Source organism: Taeniopygia guttata, chromosome 5 (genome assembly GCF_048771995.1).
Source record: "Taeniopygia guttata chromosome 5, bTaeGut7.mat, whole genome shotgun sequence".
NCBI lineage: Eukaryota > Metazoa > Chordata > Aves > Passeriformes > Estrildidae > Taeniopygia > Taeniopygia guttata.
The window spans coordinates 29,400,696-29,426,876 of record NC_133030.1 but is presented as its reverse complement, the minus strand read 5'-3'; the positions used below and the strand labels follow the sequence as shown (position 1 = coordinate 29,426,876).

At 38.6% G+C, this 26,181-nt stretch overlaps 1 protein-coding gene across 2 annotated transcripts in view; it reads right to left on the bottom strand.

The window, feature by feature from the left end:
- Positions 1-11,166, bottom strand: part of MIDEAS (mitotic deacetylase associated SANT domain protein) — a 51,347-nt gene extending 40,181 nt beyond the window's left edge. Inside the window, exon 1 of one of the 2 annotated variants that reach the window (XM_012573887.5) lies at positions 10,828-11,166. The gene's annotated coding sequence lies outside the window, so the exon portion shown is untranslated. Of the gene's footprint in view, positions 1-10,427; positions 10,806-10,827 lie in introns of those variants that run through there. The other variant, XM_030274358.4, reaches the window with a different exon arrangement.
- Between the last annotated feature and the right edge of the window lie 15,015 nt (positions 11,167-26,181).

Below are 26,181 nucleotides of genomic sequence, written 5' to 3'. Positions count from 1 at the left end.
GTCATTATGCTTTTCCCCTCCAGACAGGGTCAGTGTGTCCTGCCAATTCATGAGCTCCCAAAAATAAACCAGTTGAGTAACTAAAGATGTCAATAGATTTTCACGTTGCCTCCACACATCCAAACTGTATGGCTTAGATGGTTACTTGTAAACAGCGAGACATCCTACACTTAATCTAGAGCACTTTCCCAAGAAAATTCTGTCACTTACAGTTACTCTGTTAGAGCTGTCACTGAACAAAGAATTTTTTCCACCTCCATACTGTACTCTCATAAATCAAGTCACTTAGAAAGAACTGTCTTTTTAAAATGCTTTATAGCACGTAGCAAAATACAGTCATTCTATTCATCTTCACAATAAAAAAACCCACAACAGAGCGGCTGAGAGATGTAAAAAATGCCCTGAACCCATGCTTCAAGGGAGAATGTTGATCCACCACTTTCTCTTCTTCCATCTTTGACCTTTTCAGTGACACTACCGAAGTTACCAACTGAGAAACAGAAACGTATGAAATAACTCTGCAAAAGAGGCAGACTGAAATCACCTAAGTGCACAGAACCAGGGAGATGATTTTGTTCACTGACATGATTGAAAGCCAAGTAAGTAACCTAGCTAGGGAAACTACTCAATCTGCTCCACACAGAAGTTAAAGCACTCATTTCTATGCACACCATTTCTAGAGTGCAATTCAGAAGCCTCCACTCCACACCTTAGATTTCTAGAACAAACATGACAGAATTAAGCAGAGAACTAAAATTCAAGCTTTTAATCACAATGTCCAGGAAAAGGATGCCAAGAGGGCCCACAGCAGATGCATGTAGGCAAACGTGTCTGCAATTCAATGAAAAATTGCTATTTCACCCAAGGTTTAAGTGCCTCTATCTGCTGGAGGTAAACAGAAGGTGCCAAAAACCATTTCTGAACAGCGATGTCAGCTGCTTCTCCAGTAGGTGTGAGAGAGTCTGGACTCCTCTACAAAGCCTGCTGACAAACACTCACCCAGCCTTAAAGATGCAAATTGAGACTCACATACCACACCTTCCCCTATCAGGAGGGCCCATCAATCAACTTCTCTGTGTGGGGCAGAATCTCCATTTCTACTCCCATTATGCCACTGAGTATTAGGTCAGAATATGGTTTTGTAGCCTCTCGGTTGAAGACGATTACCTCGCCTTTAAACGAGGATGATAACATGGCACTAACGATGTTAAGTACTTTTCAACAGTGAGCTTGCAAGAAAGGGAGAAGACTGGAAACATTTTGTTGTTTTATGTCCCATGGCACCAGAAAACAAAGGCTTCCTGAACTGAATTTTGTTGTCTTCTCTTTCAGGTCTGCCTGCCTTTAGTCCTACTTATCCTATAGCTGTCTAACAGCTTGTAGATGCAAGTGTAGACTCGTCTATTAGATACAGGAAGTTCCACAACTGGAAGACCTAATGCTCTTCTGCGTGAGGGCAAAGAGCATGACTTGCTCTAAGCTCAGGGTACCTGTTCCTTATTGCTGCCCATTTTAGTTTCCGTATAAGCACCTTGTTGTGTCTAAGTATGAATAAAAGGCTCAATGAAATCATAAATCATCATTTCCCTTTAAGGGTGGGACACCATAGAAAGAACAATAAAAGCACTTCAGGCTACTAAAGGAGATTAAGAGCAAGATTTTACTTCTAATTTTAAAAGGCTATGCAAAGCCATTGCCTTCTTGGGAAGAGTATGGATGTGACTTCTTAAATATTTTAACCCAATTAATATGTTAGAAAGCTCCCCTAGGTTCAATTTCCAGGCTATATTCCTGAAAGAGATCTCCATAAGAACTGTTGGTACAGGCCCTATCACAGCACTGCAATCTCCACTAGCAAATGACATCCTCAAATTGCTTTTGACCAAAGGAACACCTCTAGATTAATTAGTTTTCCAGACGTCTAGATGTATCCCGCACCTTTGTAGTATATTATTCAAACTAAAGTGGGAAAAACCTCAGTAAAACTATATTGCCTCAGAAAATTAAAGTAAAACTGTAGACTTAGCTATGCAGCCTGAGACCAGGTGCAGTCTTTTTTATTAATGCTCTTGATGTGAAGATGTCCTGGTTCCACCCAGAACAAGGTCATTTTTTGTAGCAGACATAAAGGACATAGCTAGGTCAGGGAGGTTACTCTACAACACCTCATGTCATTTCTGGGATGGAGGAAAGGGACATTCTTTCAGGGAAAAAGGATGATTGTTGAAATTGTAGATTTCCTTCTGGTGAGAAAATGTGGCAGAGGGAGCCATCAGCTATTTTGTTGCAGTTACTGCTCCTTTTCTTATCTCATTGCTGTTTCCAGTGAACTGTTCATGATCTTTGCCTTTTGTGCCTCCAATTCTCCTCTTCAGCCCATCAAAGTGGGAGAGGACAAGAAAAGAGAGAGAACTGGTATGTGGTTTGGAGAGTGAGGGCACTAAACTAGGGAGTACCATTCCTAAACCTTGACAGAAGAGCAGAAGAAAAACATCTTATGCAGGTTTGAATTATACTCAAAATCCCTCTTCAGCAGATCTCAAACTCAAGAGAATATAGAAAACAGGATTTTTTTGTTTTATAAGAAAATATCTTTCTATATTTGACACCAAAGGGTTGCTGTAAACATTAGTGCCATCTCTGCTTTTCAGCTGAGTAACTTGTGAACCACTGAGTTTTCTTGTTTGCTTTTTGTCACATGGTCCTTGGAGTATGCTATTATGGTAGTATACAGACTGAAGTAAGCATTTATAATTTGGGATTAAAATTCCAAATACAGTTTAAATACCAATATCTCTCATGAAGGAAGCATTAAGAATTTCTAAATCTAAGTATCTTCCTATATTGGCATTTTTTATTTTGTGTGAGCATGAGAATGCTGGTTTGTGGGTTGTCTTTTAAAAACAAGGCATTTTGCTCTTTCATCTAAATGCCATTCTTCCACAAATATCAATAGGAACTTGATAGTACTATAACAGTAGAATATTGCTGATCAGGATTGGAACAGACTATTGATTTACCGCCACTGGGGAAAAAGAAACACTTCTCTTAAGAAAAAAGTAAAAGCCATTTCAGCATCACTTTGGTCAGCACAGAAGCAGCAGCATCTTGCCAACATGGATGTTTTAACATCAATTCCAAGTATCAAACACACTGTCCCTTTAACTAAATATCCATGTATACGTGGTCAGGCAATTGCTGGTGTTGACAAGTATTTGGGCCACTGCCCTTGCTCTCATACTTGCCTAATGATACCTCTGACAGAGGAGCCTAGCAAAGAAATCCATAAAGTGGCTAAAAAGCAGCAGTGCAAGCTGGAGGCCAGTGAAGGGTCTCTAGCCTTGCTCTATTGCCTCTCTATTAGAAATTCATTTCCTTTACGACCAGTCCACCCCAGCTTCATCTGTCTCCTGTGCTTAAGAATTCAGCAAATACCTGTTTGTGCCACTCTCAGACAAACAAATATCTGCTTCATGGCACACATGTGTGCACAGGCAGGCTAGTTCGTTTTAAAATGCCAGGAGAGATTACCTGAATACGGAAACTGAATTTTCCAGTGTGCAATTTTTATCAGTAGTAATTATTATTATTATTATTATTATTATTATTAAAGAGCTCTTCCAGTTGCAGAGAAAAACTTTACAAATCAAGGCTTCAAATCTGCATTTCTTTTGCTAACAAAGTCCTCTGAATTTTAATTTCCTCTCTAAAGTTAAGGAAACTAGGTTTATTTATATTGCAAATTTTAAAAAAGCCCAGATATTAGTTCATCTTTTAATAGAAAAATATCATCATTGACATCAATAAAGCTTCTAGCAGGGCAGCCCCTTAGTCACTGCTAACAAGTGCAAACCTGAGTATAATATCAGCTATATCACACTTCTCAGTTTTTTAATTCCTCAATCCTTCAAATGTTTATTCTTTACATCTCAAATTCAAAATTAAAGTACATTGTTTATAAGGAGCTTCACATTCTTTTTGTATCTTCTTAGGCAATAAAAGTTCTTTTTTCTTTTAACACAGATCAAATTTTTCTACAGAAACATTTACAGTACATTTTCTGCAGAAAGAAAGCTGCAATAGCAAAATAACTCAGCTAGTATCATACCTGAAATGTTTTGCTTTTGTCAAAGAAAAAGGACTAAACCAAGGAGGAGTCCCGTACCTCAAAAGGAAAGCTTGAAGTTCCCGTACTTCAAGGGGAAAGAAATGTCTTAAATATCCTTTTACATCTTAAATGTATTTAGAAAATTACGCTACCAAAAGACCACTTCAATGCTGAAATTAAATCAGAAGAAAGTGAGGCCGATAATCAAATGCAATATTTTGCATTTGATATTAAGTTGTCTACTTACAATCACACCCTTTATGTGCAAAGGCTTTCTAGTTAGTCAAGGAGGACAGCTTAAGCCCCTAGTAACCAGAATGCCTAGGGGTACAGTAATGCTTCACTAGTATGACAAAAGTCTAGGTTTGTTTTTAATATATTCCTTTTCTTCTCCAGAGGCATCTCAACAGCCCTTAAAACGTGTTCATTTAAACAAATATTGTTTGGAAAGTCCACATTATTTACTCATATATACTTATATTTTGTAAAGATTTGAAAACATTATAGCTTTCCATTAAAACATCCAAATAAATTTGTATTATTAATTAAATGGATACTATAGTTGTCACAAATATATAGTATGTCTCATGCAGGATAACATCTAGAGTTTATAAAAAAAGATTCAACTCAGAATTTTCAAAGTCATAAAATCAAACAAAATCATAGAGGCAGTCAGATTTCCCTGCCAGTTTCACATACGTGATTTTTTGGGATCCTAAGTTGCCATCATTGGAATCTCCCAAAGCAGTCAGAATGTCTTACAGCTGTGGCTCTCTCTCTCCTCCAACCAGGAATTTGGCAGTGCTGGGATTTTGTTCTCAAATTGTATAAAATCAAATTTAAATAGGAAAATACTTTGCTAAATTCTCCTCCACCCAAGTGCAGTAATTTCCCACAAGCACAGCAAACTCTCCTTTCAGGAAGTGCATGAAAGAATACATTATGTAGAGAGAAATAAAAGCCTGAAATCAAAACAGTTTAAACTCTCAAGCTTATTGTTAAGGATATTATAAAACTGTAAACAATAATGCAATTCTTGATAAATTACCAGGTGACATATGCAGGAGTTGAAAAAGAAATACTCAAGGAATCCCAGGTGTACACAGGCATAGCAGGTAAGGCCGCACCTAAGCATATATGATTAAGTCAAGTTTGAAATCTTGCAACATCATCATGAAACTTGGGATCCAAACAAAAATGCACTTTTACCTATGAACTACACCCTAACAAGGGTACTTGGAGATTATTCAGACTTCTGGGACTAGTTTCAACTTTGAACCTCATTACGATGCACAGCACAGACAAGGTGATGAGCATTTCAGCAGGCTGACTGCCCCACAACACGCAGCTCCAGAGAACTGCAGGCTCTGGTTTGTCCATGCTGAAGGGATGCAGTCACTCTGATACCTGGAAATCCACCATACAATTCGGTACCACAGACAGGCTGCAAAGCCAAACCAGTATTTCAAAAAGTCTTACTAGTTACAAGCCCTTCAAAAAAGAAAATTAAAAAATAGACGAGAACAAAATTTGCAGTTATAATTCAGCATATTTTGATCACCATTACTCTAGAAATAACAAAAGCAACATTATCAAAGACAACAAATTAAGATAAACTCCAAAATACAGCATTATATTCAAGGTTAAAATAATAGCACAGTCAAATGAAAAACTTCAGCAAACCAAACAAAACTTCCCAAACTACTCTAGCATCACAAGGAAAAGAAACTCTTGTTCTCAGGGGAACTGAGTTATAAAATGAGATACATGAGTGTATATAACAAATAGTGTGTGTACATATAAATATATACAAACGTTTAATGTGTCTCCCTAAAATAAATGACAGGAGGATACACCAATATATATCGTTGTAGTGCAATCTCTCCTATGATGTGGAAAGCCAAGCAACTGACAAACAATGTGAGAAGATAACAGGCAGCAAAGAAAAAACAAACCATGAACACTGACTTGATTCCTCTTCCTGTCTCTTTACATCCCATCTCTGAATATGTAATGTATCAGCAACGTATTTAGTAAAAACGGTATGAGAACTGTTTCTTAGTTTACCACTTCAGGTACTAATAGCATTTAACTTCTTTCAATCCTTACCAATGCTAAAGTCAAACTACACAGAACTTAAACATTAATTTTCACTAATTACGGGTAAAAAGGAAAACATTATTCTGTGCTTTGCTGTAAACCCTTCAAAATGTATTTAAGAAGAAACTAAAAATTAACAAACACTGAACATTTTGCCACACCCTCCCAATCTAGTTTTTCCCAGTTTTCAACTTGATTAACACCAGCCACCAATTCAACAAGGGGCATTCATGTAATTTACTTGTACATAAAAAGAACATTAATTTTGGGGTATGTACATTTCAATGAATAGCTGTACATCATATTACAGATTAATGAATTATATTAATTTAAGACTTGTTATCTGGTGGCTGTCAGTTGCACAATATACAATAAAAAGCATCAAGAGAACCTGAAAAGCAAATAATTAATTACCAAGATTATCTCTGCATCTACATTCGAATGACTGCTCCTAAATACTCGGACTGCATTCAAAATGCATGCATTCACACTTTTTCCCGGTGTGCAGAGTAGAGCTTTCCTTCATAACTTTTTCAGTCACCGGAGTCGATCAGCAGAGCACTAAGGGCTACATTTGGAGACCGCTCAGAAAAAGAAGCTGTGCAAAGTGTTGTGAAGTGCTCCTTGAGCAGCCCCCCGCTGCAGGCACCTGCCAATTGTGCACTGCGAGCTGCTGGAGCTGCCACACAGAATGCAAGTGGCTGCTATGCAGCTGCAAAAACTTACATTATTACTTGACCAGCCGCCTCTTTCAGGGATGTGTGCAACGCATAACGAGGATTTCTTAGTTTGAAGGCTCAAATCATACCGGGGGAACTTGTGATTCAAAGTACAAGCAACTCCCGTCTGACATAAAGCTCTCTCTGCCACACTTGCAATTATTAGGGAAGGTCCTCAGGATATTTCCCTGAATTAGCAGCTCATCCCTCCTATTTACAAATTGCTCAGTGACAAGTCTTCCCTTTGGATGTGACTCATGAGCCTTGGTTTGCTCGTGCCAGAACCTGCAACTTTTTGAGCATGTATTGCAAAACCTCACCACCAGAGCTCCTGCCTTCCTCACATCCCCATTTCACAAAACGTGGTTTACTTCTCACTTCATGTCTCTTAGACTGTAACTAATTGCACTGGAGACAATATTCATATTTACTATATTTCATTTTAGCATAAACTTTAATTTACTGCAAACAGTACTAAGATTTTATGCAATCCTGCAGACCAAAAAAAAAAAAAACACAAAAAAAAAACCACCAAAAACAAACAATACAAAAACCCACACACAAAAAATCCCAGAGTTTTGGTACTTTGGGTGTTTTATTTTTTATTATGGGGGGAGTGTTTATAAAAAGTGAAACAACGACCAAAAAAAAGCAGCTTTTACCAACATTCTTATTGCACAATTTGATCAGTAGGTTAAAAAAAGGTGTTTGCTAAATGTTTACCTAAGCTCAACAGAAAACTATGTAAGTTTCTTGTGTAGAAATCCTTCAAGAACTGCTAAGCATATAGAAAATATATACACCTTTGCAAACAGGGCCACAGGCTAGACAGATTTCCACTCTGATTCATGGCAGTCCCTCTTGTCTCCTTACATGCCTGGGTACACCTCCCCACACACACCACCAAGGTGGCCATTTCCAAAGAAAGGCTGCATGTCCTCAAGTCAGGGGCAACTTAAGGGCTTGATTAGCAGCTTGACAGAAGAGTATCATTGAAAGGGATGACAGGCTTGAAAATATCTCCCATGGTTCTGCAGCCACCACAGACAGGTGACCATAAGAGTGAAAATGCAAAAATGTAAACTAACATTTGGAGCATTTATGCAGGCTTTTGAAAAGCCTGCATTGTGCTACAGCTCTCATAATTTCATATCATCACTACTCGCATGCACCTGGATGGGTTAAAGGCTAGCACAGCTACACCTTTGTTTTGCAAGCATGCACACTAATGTATATATATCTATGACTAATTCCACTGAGAACCACAGGACAACTCAAGGACGTGCAAGTTACCTACTCCTTTGCATACAAATCCAAAGAATCCTGGCCAAAAACTCTCTCCTACCACATAGGTTGTGAAAACCAAAAGACTTAGCATAAGGAATGACTATATTGAATCACTACCACAAATGGTTCAAGAAATCTTTAAGAACTACTGCAGAGGTAATTTTGACATTAGAACATCCAGTATAACATAGATTGTCAAGCTAGTCAAGACATGAAGTACAATTTCAAGCAAAATCTACAAGTAGAACATCACAGTAATGCATGTATTAACATATTTATTTCATATGTTCTATTAAAGCAAAATGCTCCAATAAATGTACAGAAGAATCACTAAGATTGTTTGTCAAATGACAAAAGAAAAAATAAACAAAACACAAAAAACACCATCAGCAGATCCCTTCATTCTTCATTAACAAAGCCACAAGTATTTTACATGAAGCATTTTTTTGACAACATGAGGAAACTACCAATAATATGATCTGTGCCTTCAGCTAAAATATTTTGTAGTGGAGCACCATGAAATTTAAAAGCAGCTTTCCATTTTTATTGTACTTTTCATTGCAGTGCTCAAAATACTTTACAAGCCTTTGTGGCATTTATTAAGACATCAGCTATAATAGCTGAAGATAACACTTCTAGAAAATTGTCTCTAATGTTAGAAAGGCCAGTCTCTGAGCACCAGATCTGAAATTTTTCAGATCTGATATGCCATTGATTCCAAGTACTCTCAAAACTCAGCTGATAAAAATAACAGGTGACCAGCATTGCTGAAAAAGAAATCTTAGAGACCTTAAGTTGTATCCACAAGAACTTTAGCATAATTATGATGTTCCTTAAAGTCTTAGTTAAAAGCCTTGCTAATACAGTGTCAGTGGCACACTTTCTCAGTGTCTCATACTATCCCTCAGCCAACACTGCCTACAAGATCGCTGAACCAGATGCAACTTTTGAATTAAAGTTGAAAAAGCATGCTCTGAGAAAATCTCTGGTCTGGTAGTTCTTTCAGGCTCTAAGTTTTGTGGCCTGACACAGAAACTCTCCCCAGTGCTCTTCTCTCCATTTCCAAGCTAGCTAGCTAAACTGCAGTTGCTTATTTTAACATAGGTCTTTTTCCCACACAAGCATACAAAAAAATGAGAACAGATCAAGAATTATGCTAAATGTGCAGGACTGTAGCAAACCTGCTTAGATTTCACCTTGTATATAATCATTTTAGAAACATGATCCCGCAGATTCAATGGGCTTTCAATTTCTGTCTGCTGTGATTTCAGAAACTACTAGTGGCATTACTGCTGAGTATTTCAGATCTGTGATTTCTACGATCAGCCTCACTCCACTTCTCCTATCTTCCTCTTCCAAGTCTATGAAGGAGTCAAAGAGGAACGTGGCAGTTCACTGCAGAACACATTCTCTTTTTAGCATTTGCAATGCAAAACTAGGTTTTGTTCGGTACAGAAATCTTGCACAATAGCCTGTGTATACGTATTCGTTCCAACAATGCTGTCCTATGCAATCACTCTGTAATTACACACAGTCATAAAGCTGCTGCTGTTGCTGCTTGGAACTGCAGTCTCGCCCTCTAAACAACCTAATAGTCTCTGCATTAGGACATTTCTTTTTCTCTCTTCCCCTCCCTGAACTGCTTGCTCCAGTATAGATGGCCTTTACACTAAGCTCAAAACACGTACTCGGGATGAAATAAAGCTATTAATAAAAAATTAGATGTTTCTAAAAGAATGTACAGTAAATCTCTGTTGAGCAAATCGAATATTTCGCTAATTCTGCAAGCTGCAATCACACAAGACTTTACAAACCAAAAATAAATCCTGCTTACGCCTGTTAAAAAAAACCCCGTAAGTATTATATAAGACTCTCACATACGCGCGTAGGTGTATTGTCAGCTTTTACTGCTAAACTGCAACGAATCGGTCTTTTGCAGTTGCTGCCAGAAAAGATCTGTACACTTGAGAGCACGGGTTTTTCAAAAATTATCTAACAAATTCCTCCCCACCCCCCTCCACTGCGTAAACCCCAGCAGAGCGATCCGACCCGCGCCACGATGCGCGCCCAGCGGCTGCCGGGACTCGGCGGCTCCTGCACAGCACCCGGGGCCCCGCACATGCCGGGCTGCCCCGGCTCCGCCACGCCGCGAGCAAGGAGAACCTCCCCCCGCCCCAAACCAACCCCCAAAATTCCATCCGCAGACAGCTCACCCGGACACGGACACATCCTGAAAACGGTGCAGCAGCCGCGAAGAAACCCCTCCGGAGCGCTCGTAACAACTCCGGGTAGGGCAGGAGGCGGTGGCTCAGCAGCCGAGCCTGGTCCCCCGCAGCAGGCGGGCCGGGAGCGCTGCTGCCCCGGCCCCGTGGGGCTGCGCGGCCCGGGCGCGGAGCCAGCCGCCCCCGTCACCTCCACAGGTACTTCTGCTCCTCATCCTGCACCTAGCACCCACAAACAAAGCACGCAACACCACCCACAAAAAAAAAAAGCCCCAGGAAAGACACCCCCTCTCCAAAATGGCAGGAAAACGGAAGCAAATCGTGCAAATTAAAAAAAAATAATAACCGCGCGGAAAACAGGAGAAGGAAGAAAGAGAACGTGCTGGCTCACCTGCGCAGCCAGGCACGGAGGGCGCCGCAGGGGAACGTGGAGCGGCTGTTTGCAGAGGGGGGCGGGAGGGAAGAAGGAGGAGGGAAAAAAAAAAAACAAACTTTGTTTCTTTCTCTCCGGGACTCAGCGAAAGCGTCACTTCCTAGTGCAGTAAGCGGGGAGGCTCCCGGGCCCGGGCTCCTCAACTCCTCCTCCCGCCTTCCTCCTCCCTCCGCGGCGCAGTTTCCCGCCGGCCCTCAGCGCCTCATCCCGGCATGGGCCTGGGCCCCCTGCCCTTGTCCGCAGGTCTCGGCTTGACCTTCTGCGCTTGGCTGTCGCTGCTGTTGGCAACGAAGGAGAGGAAATCCCCAACGAGTGAGGGGCGGGCAGAGTTTGCAGCACTGATTTGAAAGCCAAGCCCTGCAAAATACTGCCGTGTCCGATACCCAGCGGAAAGCACCGTTTTGATGCCCCGAGTTCAGAGCCAGGCTCCTCAGCAAGACAAGGCTTCGTGTCTTTTCTCTCGAAAGAAAAAGAACTTTTGGGTTTTAAGGAAACCCGTACCAAAGGAAAACATGCATTTCTATTTCCGCCTTTTGGTCCCTTTTCACTTTTTCAGAAGAAAAAGTGAAAAAAAAAAAAAAAGAAGGGAAGGGAGAAAGGATGTTAGTCTAATGCAAATCCTCAGATCATGTCTATATTGTTGGCTGTTTTACCAACACCTGAAATTTACTTTCACAATAACTCATACTTCTGAGGCTTCTAAAAATGTCCAGCTCCTCCTCTGGAATACGGCTTCTTCTGCTGCCTTGGTCCGAGAATAAAAAACACAGTGTGCTGACAAATGTAGGTATGCTACTCTACCCTACTAAGGCAGGAAATAAAGAAGTTGCTTTGTCATTGCTCCCTCTATAGACTGCTCTACTACTCGAGTTTGTTAACAATCAGTGAAACTTTAAGATTATAAAATAACCTTTAGATAGCATTCACAGATTAGACTCACATTCAGGGAAACATCAAGCAACGTGAAAATGCCAAACATTTTTCTCCAGTGTGCACGTTGCCAAGTGTTTACCTTCCATCCAGGCTCAGATCATTCAGTGCACACTGAATCCAGCAGCATTGCTGGATTTTGGGATTTTTTTTTGCAGACCAGCAGGGTAGTTTCCCTTCCAGCATGTATTGCCTTATAGAGTGAATTACAGAAGTAATTTTTGTACTGTTCACTGTAGTTCATGTTTCTTTCACAATAGCTCCTTGCAGAACTTTTTACCAGGGAAGCTCAAGATATATAGAAACAGGAGCCCAGAAAAGTGACTTGCCTATGACTACAGATACATAACCAGGTTACTCTGATGAGTCCCAGGTCAGCAGTCTAATTACCACACCCAATCTTTTCCTGTCATGGTGCAGAGGATAACAGTGAGACACATGGTGGTGAAGAGCAAAATAGTAGCCACAGGTACTACTGGTAAAGGTTTTTTTTCTTTCACAACCAGAGGTATCGTTTGATGCAACACTGTCTCAATAGGACCTTCAGGAAAACTCCGCTATAGCACCATTAATACATTTGGTCTTCAAAACTCATGATAGACAGGAACAATAGGTCAACAGCTATTTAAATCAATACAGAAAGAATATTCCCAGATGTTCACAAATTACCTAATATGTAAAGAAAATATAAATTATTGAACATATAATAACTATCTGTAGTCAAAGGCATACAACTCATTAATTTAATTTGCCCTAATAAAGATTGAAAAGAGAGATTCAATAAACTGGAGTTATTTCCTCTCTGTTATGTTAGGCAATCGGTACCTCCCATGAAGCACGTCAGATACTGAGATTGAAATTACTCATGTCAGCTTTCACTGGGGGAAGAACAAACCTAAGCAAAGATAAACCTGAACCCCACCAGTCTTCTGGGATTTTAAATCATGTCCTAACAGCAAAGTGTATCTCTTTGTTCCAAACAGAACAAATGCATGTTCTACTTCACCTGTTTGGAGGCTGGGAGTAAAATGATGAGCAGCATCTTGCGTTTCACAATACTTAATCACATAAAAGCAGCAGGCAATGGCAGCAACGTCATCATCCGGCTACAGAAGCTAACATTGCACAGAGTAGGGAGTGTGCTTTCTACCCTTCTCTAAGAGATATTTTAACTTGTTGGGTTTGATATTTCCCTCCTAAATAATGTATCAAGTAGATAGGAATGCTGAGCCAAAGACAACATAGTAACCATAAGGACAAAGTTGAAACACACTTTAAGATGCAAAATCTATAGAAAAGGATGACTGTATTTCCTAAACATACCAAATGGGATGAGAACAAAAACAAGCAAGCAGGTAGGTATACCAACTAGTTTATGCATTTAAAATACAAGAAACACTTCAAAGACACCATGATGTTTCTAGAGCTGTATGTTAGTGTTTACCTTACCAAACAATAAAAGTTTTATGAAGTGTTTTGTAAGGATTTTACAGTTATACACTCTTAAATTGTTTCTCCATTCCTCACATTACATGGTCCTTACATCTTCTCCAGAACCAGCCATAATAATTTTTTTCTTTTCAGTAACAGCTCTTGCTATGCTTTTTAAAAGTTTTTCTTTCTCCTATTCTCAGCATATGCTGAGACTACACGATGGCTGCACCTCTATCAGCTTTACCATGACAAAACTTAATGCACACGCATTCCCTGTTACGTCATTATTTTGTTACTACACTGAAGGAGATTGGAAGATCTCCCAGCTATCAGCACATAAAATCTTCATTTTCTTTGGCTTGTACAGACACATCTTGTAGTGTAACAACATCGACTCATATCATTAATACACTGGATTGCACTGAGTCAGAATTTGGATTAAAGACTATGCTTTGCATACTTAAGTTTGCAAAACCGAGCCACAGGCTCAGTAGGTGGCACTCTTTTCACCGTGACAGAGTAGAGCCAAGGTCCCGCCCTCTTTGTAATTTTCAGGAGCCGAACTTGTGCTCCGGTATGATGGGAGACATTATGGAGCCATTAGTTCTCCCTGAAATTAGGTATAAAATGAAGGTCTTAATCACTATAGCTAATAAAAAAGCATTTACACCCTTTGTAATAGGAGTTTCAGATTCTAATAAGCCTAAAGCTTCCACCTCATAATCACACTGAAATTTCCTCTAAAATTTCGATAGGATGTGATTTTTATTTAAAAATATTAATGTCAGCATAAACCAGTAATTAATAGCTGCAGTGTTTATCCCATAAATATATTCAATGTTCAGAGGCAGGGCTGCTTCTAGACAAGCCAGAGAATGGACTGACAGGAACCATGTGAAATTCAACACAGATTAATGCAATGCCCTGCACTTTGCCCAGACTGACCTGCCAGTGCACAGCAGTGAAGGTTCAAAAAAAGCCATTCCTTCATAGTCACAATTTCCCAGCACTATTACAGGAGAAAATGTTCATTAAAATGATTTTTATACAAGACCAATTACTTTATAGTACAGGGAAATTTTAGTTTCTCCAATACCAATGTCTGTTTCCCATCCAGAATTAATCACTCAAGTTACTATGCTTGAAATATTATACTCGGGTACAACTTCTCTTGGGAAACTTGATGCAGACATATAGAATGTTTGGAAAGAAGGGGTTTGGCCTATTTAAAAGTGTTTTCAAAAAGAAAAAAAAAAACACCTTTGTACCTGTATTTTACTCTCCTTATCTGAGTTTAAAATTAAAACACTTCACTCAAGCTAGATTTGAGCAAGATTCAGTTTCTTTGATCAGCCTGGGGAGAAACTACATGTATTTATAGAGCATGCATGTGTAAATACATATGTACACACACACAGAGTGTCATGACCTGGCTCCCTGAGAACCAGGAGGAAACCTTGGTACATGAGGGAAAGGGTGGGACACTGTGGTTTAGAGAAGAAACCACATGTGAAACAAAGTTATTCACATTGCTTAAACACTACTGAAAGAAGCTCAGATGCTGTGGTGGGAATGACAGTGCGGGAATCTACGAAGTAACAAATTATGTGGCATGCTGAAAACCAGGACTGTAGATGCTTTCTCCCTAATTTTGCTACCTTGTATAGCTTTAAAAAGACTTTGTAGTCTTTCTGCAGTTACTATCACTTTCCCCAGAATGCTACATTATTTGTTTGTTTGTTTGTTTTAAAAACAACAGTCTGTGGTAACATTGTTCACTAAAATAGAGAAAAATACAGTATTTGAACAAGCTAAGTGGTGAGCTGAAGGCCACATGGATTTTGAATAGCTCAGTTTGGTTAGCTCCCAATGCTCAAGTCCACATGAAAACCCTTCTGTCACACTATACTTATCCTGCATTTTAGGAGTTCAGTATGCAGATTGTACTAAACTCCAACATGCCCCATCACCAAAGTGTCACCAATCTACACGTACAATAGTAGGATACCAAATTCTTCTTGCTGCTCAGTTGACTGAATAATGACACAAGTCCTTCTGAAAATTAGGTTCAAATTGCCTTAAGGAGGATGATATTAAAAAAACACAACAATAACAAAAAAGTTAAAAAACAAATGCACATAATTTTTTTTCTGTTTTTTTCATAAATATTTATTGATTATATTTTCTTACATACTGTGTGAGAGGAAAATTAGTAAATGAACTGATGAATATATGTATATTAGAACTCTGAAAATGTAAAGCACCATAAATTCTTTAGCTCTATTTAATTTTTTATCATCATAATTTAGATAACATAAATAATAATGCTACTATCTTGGGAAAAGTCCATGGTCTAGTAGCTCTCAACAAGATCAAGAATTTGAAACAATATGCTGTGATATTTTTTCTCTTTTTTATATAACATTGATGTTATTTACTAGTAATCAGTATTACAGAGAATAATCTAGGTTGTTTCTTTAGTACTCTGAGTAGACCAATTTCTTATTGAACCATGCAGAAGGTATTTAATTAGCTCAATAGGCTGTTCAATAATATAAAAATAAGATCTGTCCCACTGACTCAGGTAACTGGTAAAAACTAATGGGGCATTGTGTATTTGCAGGATTCTGGAATCTTTGCAGGATTCTGTATTATTTGTGTTATGTATTATTTATATGTCTTATGCAAGATATATATCTATGTATGTATGTGCATATATAGAAGAACATCCTTAAAGTCATCTCTTATAGAGAACATCAACTAGGAAATTCTTCTGATCTTCAGTAGCTCATGTATTACAAGCAGAAATCTCAAAGCCCATTTTAGATCATTTGACACTTACAGTTATTCAAGGAACTTCCAGCCCAAACAGGTTTTAGTGATAAGGACTTAGAACCATTGCAATTACATTGAAACATATGCTGCATAAATCTAGGGGCATCAGGGGAATCAGAAAGTGAGCATTTGCTAACACCATGTTCTGTTGGTAGCCCATGGTACTCTCTCATGAGGATTCATCCCTATTCTATCACATAAATAAATTACAGAATAGCAAGGGAACATAAACCACAGTGGGAGATGCCAACATGTATAAATAAGACATATGTGATAGACAGGTACCAAATACAGAGGATAATCTGCAAGCACATAATTACGCACCTTGATGACCTTATCTGTCCCTCTACTCCTTAATCCTGCTTCTCTGTCGCTCTGTGCTTGCCTGTGCTGGCACTTTGCATTGGTGCAAGTCAGGCTGCAGCTTCTCCTGTCATCACAATTACACTGTAGTGTTTTTGGTGAATTGCTGTGAAGTTTTTGTTCTTCACAGATTCACAAGCAAGTTGCATCATTCTGATTTCCATACCTGGAACCCAGTGGTATTTTGGCAGTTCTCCATGATTCCTTCCAATACCAAGTTGTGACCTATCCCAGCCAGTTGGTCTGTTTATCTCTGTGATCTCTGAATATTCTTTATTTTTTGCATAAAGTACATTGCATATTCCATTGTAAGGAAAATTAATTCAGTTACTCTCTTAATGTTTACTAGTACAAATCTCATTATGGAGTTTGTTCTTTTTTCCTCTCCTTATCCTTTTTTATTACAAAATTTACAGGGTTTTTTTTTTTCTTGTCAATGGGAACCTTAAAAGTCTTGTACTTGTATTTCAATCTAAAACATTTTTTTTCCATTTCTACATAGGGCATAAACCACAATTTCATGGCAACAGCCCTACCTAGAATGTGGTATTCCAGGGCAGGAATGCTTCCCAAATACAGATGTGGCTATATTATGTGTATGGTCCACTGAGCATTTGAGCGTTATTTATGTTTTCTGTTAGCCAACAGGAACATGTATCTTCATGGCTGCCCCAGGACTGTCAGCTGAAGGAAATGCAGCAATCCAAACAGGAAGCAATGAAGTTTTTTATCAATGCATCTCAGACATTTTGTCTCAGAACCCTCCCCTTCTACACAATAAGGAGGATCTTTCCTCCCTTGCAAATGCATGCTCCTCCCTCATCTCCCCCCACTCCCACTCCTGCAGAGATTTCTCCAGCTGCTTGAAGCCACAGTGGACTGAGAAAGCAAAGGATGTTATCTGGAGGAGGCTAATGTAACCAAGATGTACAGGAGAAGAGCCAGGAATACACATGATCCATGAAGGCAACCATGGAGAAAGTATTCAAATACCAAGCTCAAGTATTCTGTCTCTGATGGATTTACCATAGTGTCTGTTTATAGGTACTTGTTCATTTCTTTACTCTTTCCTCATATGTATGAGAGGCATCCTCTGATACCACTACTGTCTCAAGTAATAAAAAAAGCAATCACTGTCTTTTTCTCAGCAGAATCTCTGCCCCACAAGAAGGGTTCTGAATATGTTGTCATTGTTATGCTACCAACAAGAAACATCAATAATCTACCGTGCTCAAGGCAGAGAATAGCAAATCCACTGTGCACTAATAATCACCATGTAATCATGGCGTTGGGCTTCATGTATCAATGTGCATCACAGAAAAGATGGAGAAAATGTCTAGAGTTTCTTAAGAATGGGAAATGGTTCAGCAAATTTGCATCCAAAAACTGCAGGAGGAAAAAAACTGCCCAACTAAGACAAAAACCAAAACAACCCTCTCCAAAAAAAAAAAAAAAAACAAACCCAAAAAAACCCACACAAAACACCAACCGCACAGACAACCCCCAAAACTCCTCTCTTCTTGATACTATGAATAGTAAGAAAAATTACCAAGTTATAGGATCATCATTCTTAACATCTGTGCCACTAAGAAAACAAATGTTGCTGCTCTTCTTTTCAGGCAACTACAACAGTTGGATGGTTGGAGTATTTTTCCATTTGGTGAAAGATTAGTGGAAGTTCTGGAAAGATGTATATTGTCTGAGGAGCAGAAGACATCAGAAGTTCAAAGCAACACTGAAGACAACAAAGAGAAATTCATAACAACAAAACACTGTCACAATTAATTATGAAAGATTATTTTCTAATTGCAGAGTGGAGCTTTGCTGTGCAGGAAGCATGCACAGAAATCGATATGGACATAAAAAATTAGGTAATGGCGTTAAACAGGAACATATTTTTGGAGAGTATTGTTATTAAAAATTACAGCTCTCTCCTACTGCATGCACTTCAGTCTTAGATTCATCAGCTGTCATTCAAATATTGCCAGCAGACCCTCAGCTACAATTCTCCCAGTTTGCTCCAGAGAACAGCATCCAGACTTCATTTCTCTGACATCTAAACAAAATTCTGTCAGGTCATTTCAACCTCCAAATTGTAGTGCTTGAAACAGTGAGAAAAGTCTATTTGTATAAATAATTTCACAAGGTCACTTGGAAAAGTTCACCTGTCAGAAGCTCCTTGATTTGTAGACCTGGTACCTCCAAGTAGTCATGTATTGCTATAATTAAAATACTCAACATTTTTGTCAGAACTAAGATATAGCCTATTTAGTCCTGTCCGTTTGCATTCATGATTATATTTTAAATTAATGTGACTTGCAGTGCTTGCAAAGCCAGTATCCATTAAGTGATCTAGAGGTTGGACTGTTAGTACTATCTTGCATGTCACACCACAGAAAGCTGCATAAAAACAGAAAGAAACACATCCAAACAAGCTCTCATTTCCTCAGTAGATGTAGAAATAATATTACCAAAATGCCTTGAGAGACTGTGATTCAGGAATGGCAGAAAGCCTCTTCACTGCCTACCAGCTATTCTGGGTAGAACAGAGTACAGTTATAATCCCAAGCCCGTTTTGCCAAGCTGCCTAAGCCCTTCCAGTTACCAGTTGTTGATCACTTCTAAAAGACAACCCTCACAGTTGTTCTGCAGCTGTTTAGCAGAGTGAGAATAGTTGTTCTCTAAGTTTCACATGTTCAATAAAATACTTATTATCCATGATAATAAGGGCAAGTACAGTCTCCTAGAATACAGTAGCTGGCACCATTAATTCTGTCCAGGCCAGTTGTGCTTACTGATCCCTCTTCTCTTCTCTAGAGAAAACAGCTGAATGTCTCTGCAAATGTTCATTCCCAGGCCAGCAGAATACAACAGCTGATTTACTGGTATCATAGTAATTAATAATTGCATACAACCAAGTGCTGTAAATTTCCAGAATGTTGACATACTGAACAAATGAGAAGCTTTCTACTAATATCCAGAAACTGAAATAAACCCTAGACAAAGCTCCAAAAACATGCCTTTGATTATCTTGAGACTTTGCAAATCTACGTAGTCCTCTTTGACAAACCAGTACTTGCTTTTCACTAATAGCATTGCAGAAACATTATGCTAGTGCAAGAGAAGTTCCTTCAGAAGCACCTTCCTCCTCACTCATTTTCCTCCTTGCTTACACCTACATTTATTCTCCTTTTATCAGCTTTCATCTTTATCTACATCCCAAATGTGATTTTCCACAGTTAGGTTGAAACCCACAACATGGATTTTTCAATTCTATTTGATCAAGGATTAGCATACCAAGGAGTCTTACAAGGAAGATACACTACATATACTATGTATGACTTCCCAGAGCCCTAAACACATCTCTCATATGAGCTACTTTTTTCTGATTCTAGAAGACTCATTTATATTTGTGCTTTTATAAGCCATTAGCATTAGTTCTTCTAGCATTAGGGTGCATTAATTAAAAATAGAGAGCAGTTTTTCAATTAATTTGAATTTCAGTTATGAAAAAATACTATGAAGTGATCTCTTAATATTAGGATTCCACTATGCAGCCCAGACTGTCACCCACCGCTGCCTCTTGGTCTGATGCAGCAATCAGTAGCATTTTCAACAAATGGTGCTCATGTGTTTTCTGTCCTTGATTCAGACAGAAATACTTGTCTTGACCATTTCCTGTCAGCAGTTTGAAACTAAAGAAAGTTATCTTAGCACAGTTCGAGTTTGATTGTACAAGGATCGTTTTTTGTTCTGAATGAGTCATTTGAGCTTTTGTGATCACATTTCTTCCTTCGCCACATTTTTCAGGATGGTTAGTATGTTGGAATCTCACATAACACAGCTTTGTTGATAACAAAATCAGTTCTTTTTAAGTGACAAATTTAGTTTTCTTTTCACTAAATATTGCAAATTTCCATGCACATAGGTTGTGAAACAAATAAAAATAAGGGATAACTTGCATTTAATAACTTTTTTCCAAATTTGGAAGTACATTTTAAACAAACTGGAAAAGCCAGCAGTAAGAAGAAATACTTTTAAGGTTATCAGTATTCTTCATTTAAAAACCCTTTGATCTTTCCTGTTTTGAATTACAATTTTGCACTACAAAGCATATACAACATTTTAATTTCAATTTTTCAGTGGTGATGTTTTATATACTACATTGGGAAAATTCAAGTATTTTTGTTGTGAAACAGACATCTTAGAGTATGACAGAAAAAAACATACTTATATTAATATTCACTGGTTTCAGATTTTAGAAAGAGTACTAGTAGAACCTTTTTTTATGTGTAACTGGGAGATATCATTAAATGGAAATGGCACACAAGAAAAGAAAGAAAGAAACCTCCTACACAGATGTAGGATGCTTATCGAGCAGTGTGGTTCTAAAATAGAAGCTCTTAATTTCCCCAAGTGTGCTGCAGTAAAATATGAAAGATGTGATTTTGACATGATACTGCACAGCAACAAGGTAATTTTCATCTACATAATGCTTGGGTCATTTATAAAAGTTAAATAAGTAGTTACACCAAAATAGATTTAAGAAACTTACTATTGAAATAAAGACAACAGGAAGATCATTCTCTGCAGCAAGCACTTCAGTATTTTGTTTCTTCCATTAAGGATGAAGAAAAGGCACAGACAGATAAGGAACCAAATAATGAATAAAAGTTTATGATGATCAAATAGTAATAATCAGTATCAGATTAAACTGATAACATATTGTACTCACTTTTTATGGTATAAGAAGGTTTTCTAAAATACCAAATGGTTAAAGATCAGGCCCAACATTCATGAGAAGTACTTTTGAGCCTGTGTTTTCTTTACAGAAATCACATCTCAAGGTGGGTTATTGTCATATGGTATTTTTCTTTATTTACAAAATAAGTTTTTTTACCTTAAAATGAATGTGATTCTTCAAGATGTGTCCTACAGGTAGTCTTCTGTGTAAACCTATATCAAAATCAGTAGTTTTGACTAGCAAAGTATGTTTATAGAGCAAAACTTCCTCACCATCACAAAAATTGTTAATGACAGAGCAAATCCAAATCCTACCTATGCCCTTTGGCCTGTCAGAATCCAGATGAAGGTTTTGAAATGATGACAAAGAAAGATGGGTTGAGACATTTCCAAGCATGAAACATCAGAAAACCATGTTACTATTAAAAGTAGCAATTGTTACTTATCTGTATACTTACCTGTACAGATGAAGCCCACTTTGAGATTAGGCAGCAATTAGCATCAGAAGGCATTCGTCTCATAGGACATATTAGTGTCACTTGCGAAACTTTCTCACAAATATCCCTGCCTCAAGCTAATGCTCAGTCCATAAGTGATACATCGTGGAGTTAGTTTCTTCTTACAAAAGAGGACCTGCATGAATAAAAATTGCAAAAGCAGAATCAGCTCAGAAGTGGATGGCATAACTTGAGTTGGATGATAATTTCCCCTCCCCAGCTGTCTACCCTTTCTAAAATCTTCAGCCAACAGGGAGTTGAGCTGGTCACAAATCACCTGTAAACTGGCTCCACAGCACAGAATGTCACTTTGACATGAAGTCAGCTGAATGTCTCAGTTCAACCTCAGCAGCTGTCTCAAGCTATAATTTTTCTACTACTATATTGCATCATTTTGGCTGATTCAGAGGCACTGCCAATGGATGTAATGACCCAAGGTGATACTGTCCTCTCCTGAAGTTACTGCATCTACAACTTTGCTGCCAGAACAAATTATCTGCAAACTCCTAAGCTATTTCATGCAAATGTATGTTGATTAGCTCAAGTTACACTCAATAGCACTTCAAGCTGTTGGCTGACATTGCATTGAGTGAACAGGGGAGTTTTCTCATTGTCTGGTCTCCTGACTCAGCAACAAGGGCAAGAAACTTAATTGAAGTCTAGTAAACTAATAGTTTAGAAAACCAGAAGCATCAAATCTACAAGAGATTACTTTGCAATTGTCGGAGCGTTTGTTGGTAGGATGGTCGGGACGGATGGAGACGAGAGCTCTCTGAGGTCAGGTCTTGGAACTTGCAGTATATTACAAAAGGTGTGGGTGCAGGGGTCCTGCTTAGGGCTGCTAGCCACAGCTCCGAGTAGGCCCAAAAGAGCAAGAGAGAGAGAGAGGCAATAGCCAGAGAGGGCAAGAGTAAGAGTAAGAGTAAGAGAGTGAAGTTCCTATTACAATACAATAAACCTTCTTCTGTGCTGAATATTCTAATTTTCACTAACCAATCTAGTACCAGATAGAAATCCTATAGCATTTACATACAACCTATAAGAATCACGACATGACCATACTGTGTTACATTTTAAACCCTAAAAACTACTCTTTGGACCCCTTCTGCCAAGCTAGTAGGGTCTGCTCTGACCCTTGGACCTGTCTGCAAGCTAGAGTGTATTGTTTCATCAAAAGCGGATTACCTTCAGCCAGCCATACCATTGTTTTCCAGTTGTTCAGTAACAACTTGGTGTCTCAAAGCTTGCTTTCATTTCAATCTTGCTTATAGTTTCTATATTCTCAAAATCTTTTGCCAGACAATCATATTTATAAGGCTTTCCTGTTTCATATTCCCCAACAGCAATAATTTTTCTACTTGTAGCCTGAAATGGTGCTTTAGAATTTGTAGGATAAGTGAACTGGTTTTGTTGCCCAAGAACACAGGGTTCAACCAAGATCTTCCACAAGGCTTCTTTATCAATGGAGAAACACACCTTTTCTCAAGATACTTTACTTCTCTGAAGAATAGATTAAATTTTTTTCTCTTTCTGTACCCTCAGAAAAGTGATTCCCCACAGCAGATGACATCTTACTTTCCTATCATATAAGAGACATACTACATCAAAAATAAAGATTTAAACTGTGCTGAGCATTTCTATTCACAGATTCCATAAAGGATATTTCTCAAGAGATCTCATAGACCACTTTGCTCACTACACACACAGGCTAAAGAATCTGCTGTCACTCTGAGCTCATGCACACTCCAGGGAATTTTTATAGCCAAAACACACCTGCACTTCAGTTACATAAGCAACATCTGCATTATTCATCTAGAGAGATTTAAAGACTACTTATTATGGTGACATTAATTAAAAATGATAAAGAAAAGGCACATATCTGCCAAGAATGAGCTACCCATGAATGTGACAATGTGTAAAAGGAGAATTATTATGGCATACATTCATAAATATGACCCATGAGTCCAGCAAATCCTGGAATTTAGATTCCTTTGTACTTTAAAAACACCTAAGCCTCACAGTGTAGGCAGTATGTGTAAGTTTGTTGCTTCTATATTAAGAGCAGGTAAACATGAAGAAACAGGTGGTTTGGAGTCAGTTAGATACAGTCAGTTAATCTCAAAGGAGGAAAAAAGAAGAAAGCCTCCAGACTTTGATTTTTGAGTTCTATTTAGACTATTAGTTTTGGCTTCACTGAAATTGATGGCAATATGATTTTAACCACTCTTAACAAGACAGCTGTTTTGCTTTTACACTTTGTCCAAGCTTACACATGATTTTGGGAGCCAATGACTTTTTATCCACAAGCCTCTTTCCCCCCTTCTTTGTTCTAAAATGATCAAATGGGAACATTTTTATTTCACCATGTGGTTAAGAAATGTTTTTGCTTTCTGAAATTTGCCTGAAGTTGGTCAGAGGATATCTTGAGGATCTGTTCAGTGATGTATGGCTCCCCTGAATGACATTCCCTATTTGGGTAGGCAGCAGTGATTTGTTGTCCATGACCACAACCATCTTCCAGCTCAAATGCATCCTCCATTTCATCTTTACTCCATCTCTGACTGACCTTAAAATTATCACATCAATGTTCATTTAGACTTGATTATAAGTGGTAGCAGCTGTTAATCTCTCTTCTGTAATAACTATTCCACAATGGCTGGCTTGCATAGATGGTTTTTATTTCACATGTGGGGTGACTTTGTGCAGCTTAGTTGAGTCTGAGGCGAATCGAGCTAAACCGCAAAAAAGCATTTTTAGAGTAGAAAAAGTATCCACAAGCCAAGTCAGTGCAGAATAGCTTTTGCACTTTAAATTCACACCTCAGTTTATTTTACAATAGCTTCACTTAACAAATACTTAACAAAAGAGACAAGGAGGGGTGTGTGTGTGTGTGTGTGTGTGTGCATGTGCACGACTATAAAGGTTAAACAGCAAACTACAGATAATTGCTGCAACCGCCTCCAGGATAACCTTGTTTGCAGAAGAAACACAGCCACCCTGTGCCAGGCAAGAGAAAATGGAGTTGTGCAGAGACTTTGAAATACTATTTTATGTGTTTAGGTTAAGGGTCTTGGGTTTTTTTGGTTTTTTGGGTTTTTTTGTACTTTTATCAAACACCAGAAATTGTATTGCCGTTATATTATATCATACAGGTGTAAAAATACATGTGCCAATATGCAACGTATTTTGTCTTTCCCCACTTTCAATTATTACTAGTCATTGAGATATACAACTTCGAAATAAACAGGAAGTTCTCCAGTAATACATTTCATAATATTTTCCTATTTGCTTATGTAGTGACCTGTGACATTGTTTTCTAAAAGAATTATTTTTGTAATTGTGCTGCTTTTTTCTTGCATAAGTAGGAGGCAAGTCACTGCTCATTCTTTTGAACACAGGCCTCCTACTCACAAGATGTGTCCATTTGAAACTCTGAAGATGATTTCAACCCTGATGACTTGCTTTCAGTGCATTACACCTGCAATCAGTGCACCTGTAATGAGGTCAGATGATACAAGTTGGGGGAAAAAACTTATGGAAGTATAAATCCCCTTATTAATATAATTAATTTTTCCCCCTCTAGACTATTCCAGTTCCAATTATGTTATTTCAACTAATGTGAAATGCAAAGTTTTGTAAATTATGGTGGATCAAACATAAATCATTCACTTAAACCTGTATTACAGTGCTATGGGTCAAGCTACAAGAGAAAGGTTTTGACTGCCTTAAAGTGAGAGTCAGAGTACAAAGTCATCAGAATCATCAGTCTGAAAGAGTTTTTCCATGCTGAAGTAGTCACTTCAGGCTCCAAAGTAATTCCTACCAGCTCAGTGGCCACTTCACAGACCTGTCTGTCCTTGTAGCACAGTGAATCACTACAATATAGGGCAAATACACGGAGTAATCTTGTCAGACAGTACCAGGACCTAAGCCTCATTCCAGGAAAGCTCTGGATCTTGCTACAACATGTTTTTTAGAGAAAAAAAAATCTTCATCCATATTCAAGCACAGAAATAGCACGTATATAGTAAATACATTATATTGCACACATCAGCAACTTCAGTGAAATTTTAGGAATAGCTACCAAACAACCTTATTGCAGCAATGAACAAAATGTCATCCACTGGAACATCAGAGGAACAAACATGTCCCAGTATTACACAAAGAAATCGTGCCCTCATAAATTGTAAATGCCTTCTCCCAGTACCTCAGCTTGATAAGGCCAAGTGCCAAATCCTGCACTTGGATTACAGCAACTCCATGCAGCACTACAGGTCTGGGGAAGAGTGACTGGAGGAAAAGGACCTGGGGAGGCTGGTTGGCAGTGGAAGGAACATCAGCCAAGGTGTGTCCGGGTGGCCAGGGAGGCATCCTGGCCTGTGTCAGCAGCAGTGTGGCCAGCAGGACCAGGGCAGTGATTGTCCCCCTGCAGGCACCACTGGCAATACAGTCCTGTGCCCAGTTTTGGGCCCATCACAACAATAAAGACAGTGACATGCTGGAGCAGATC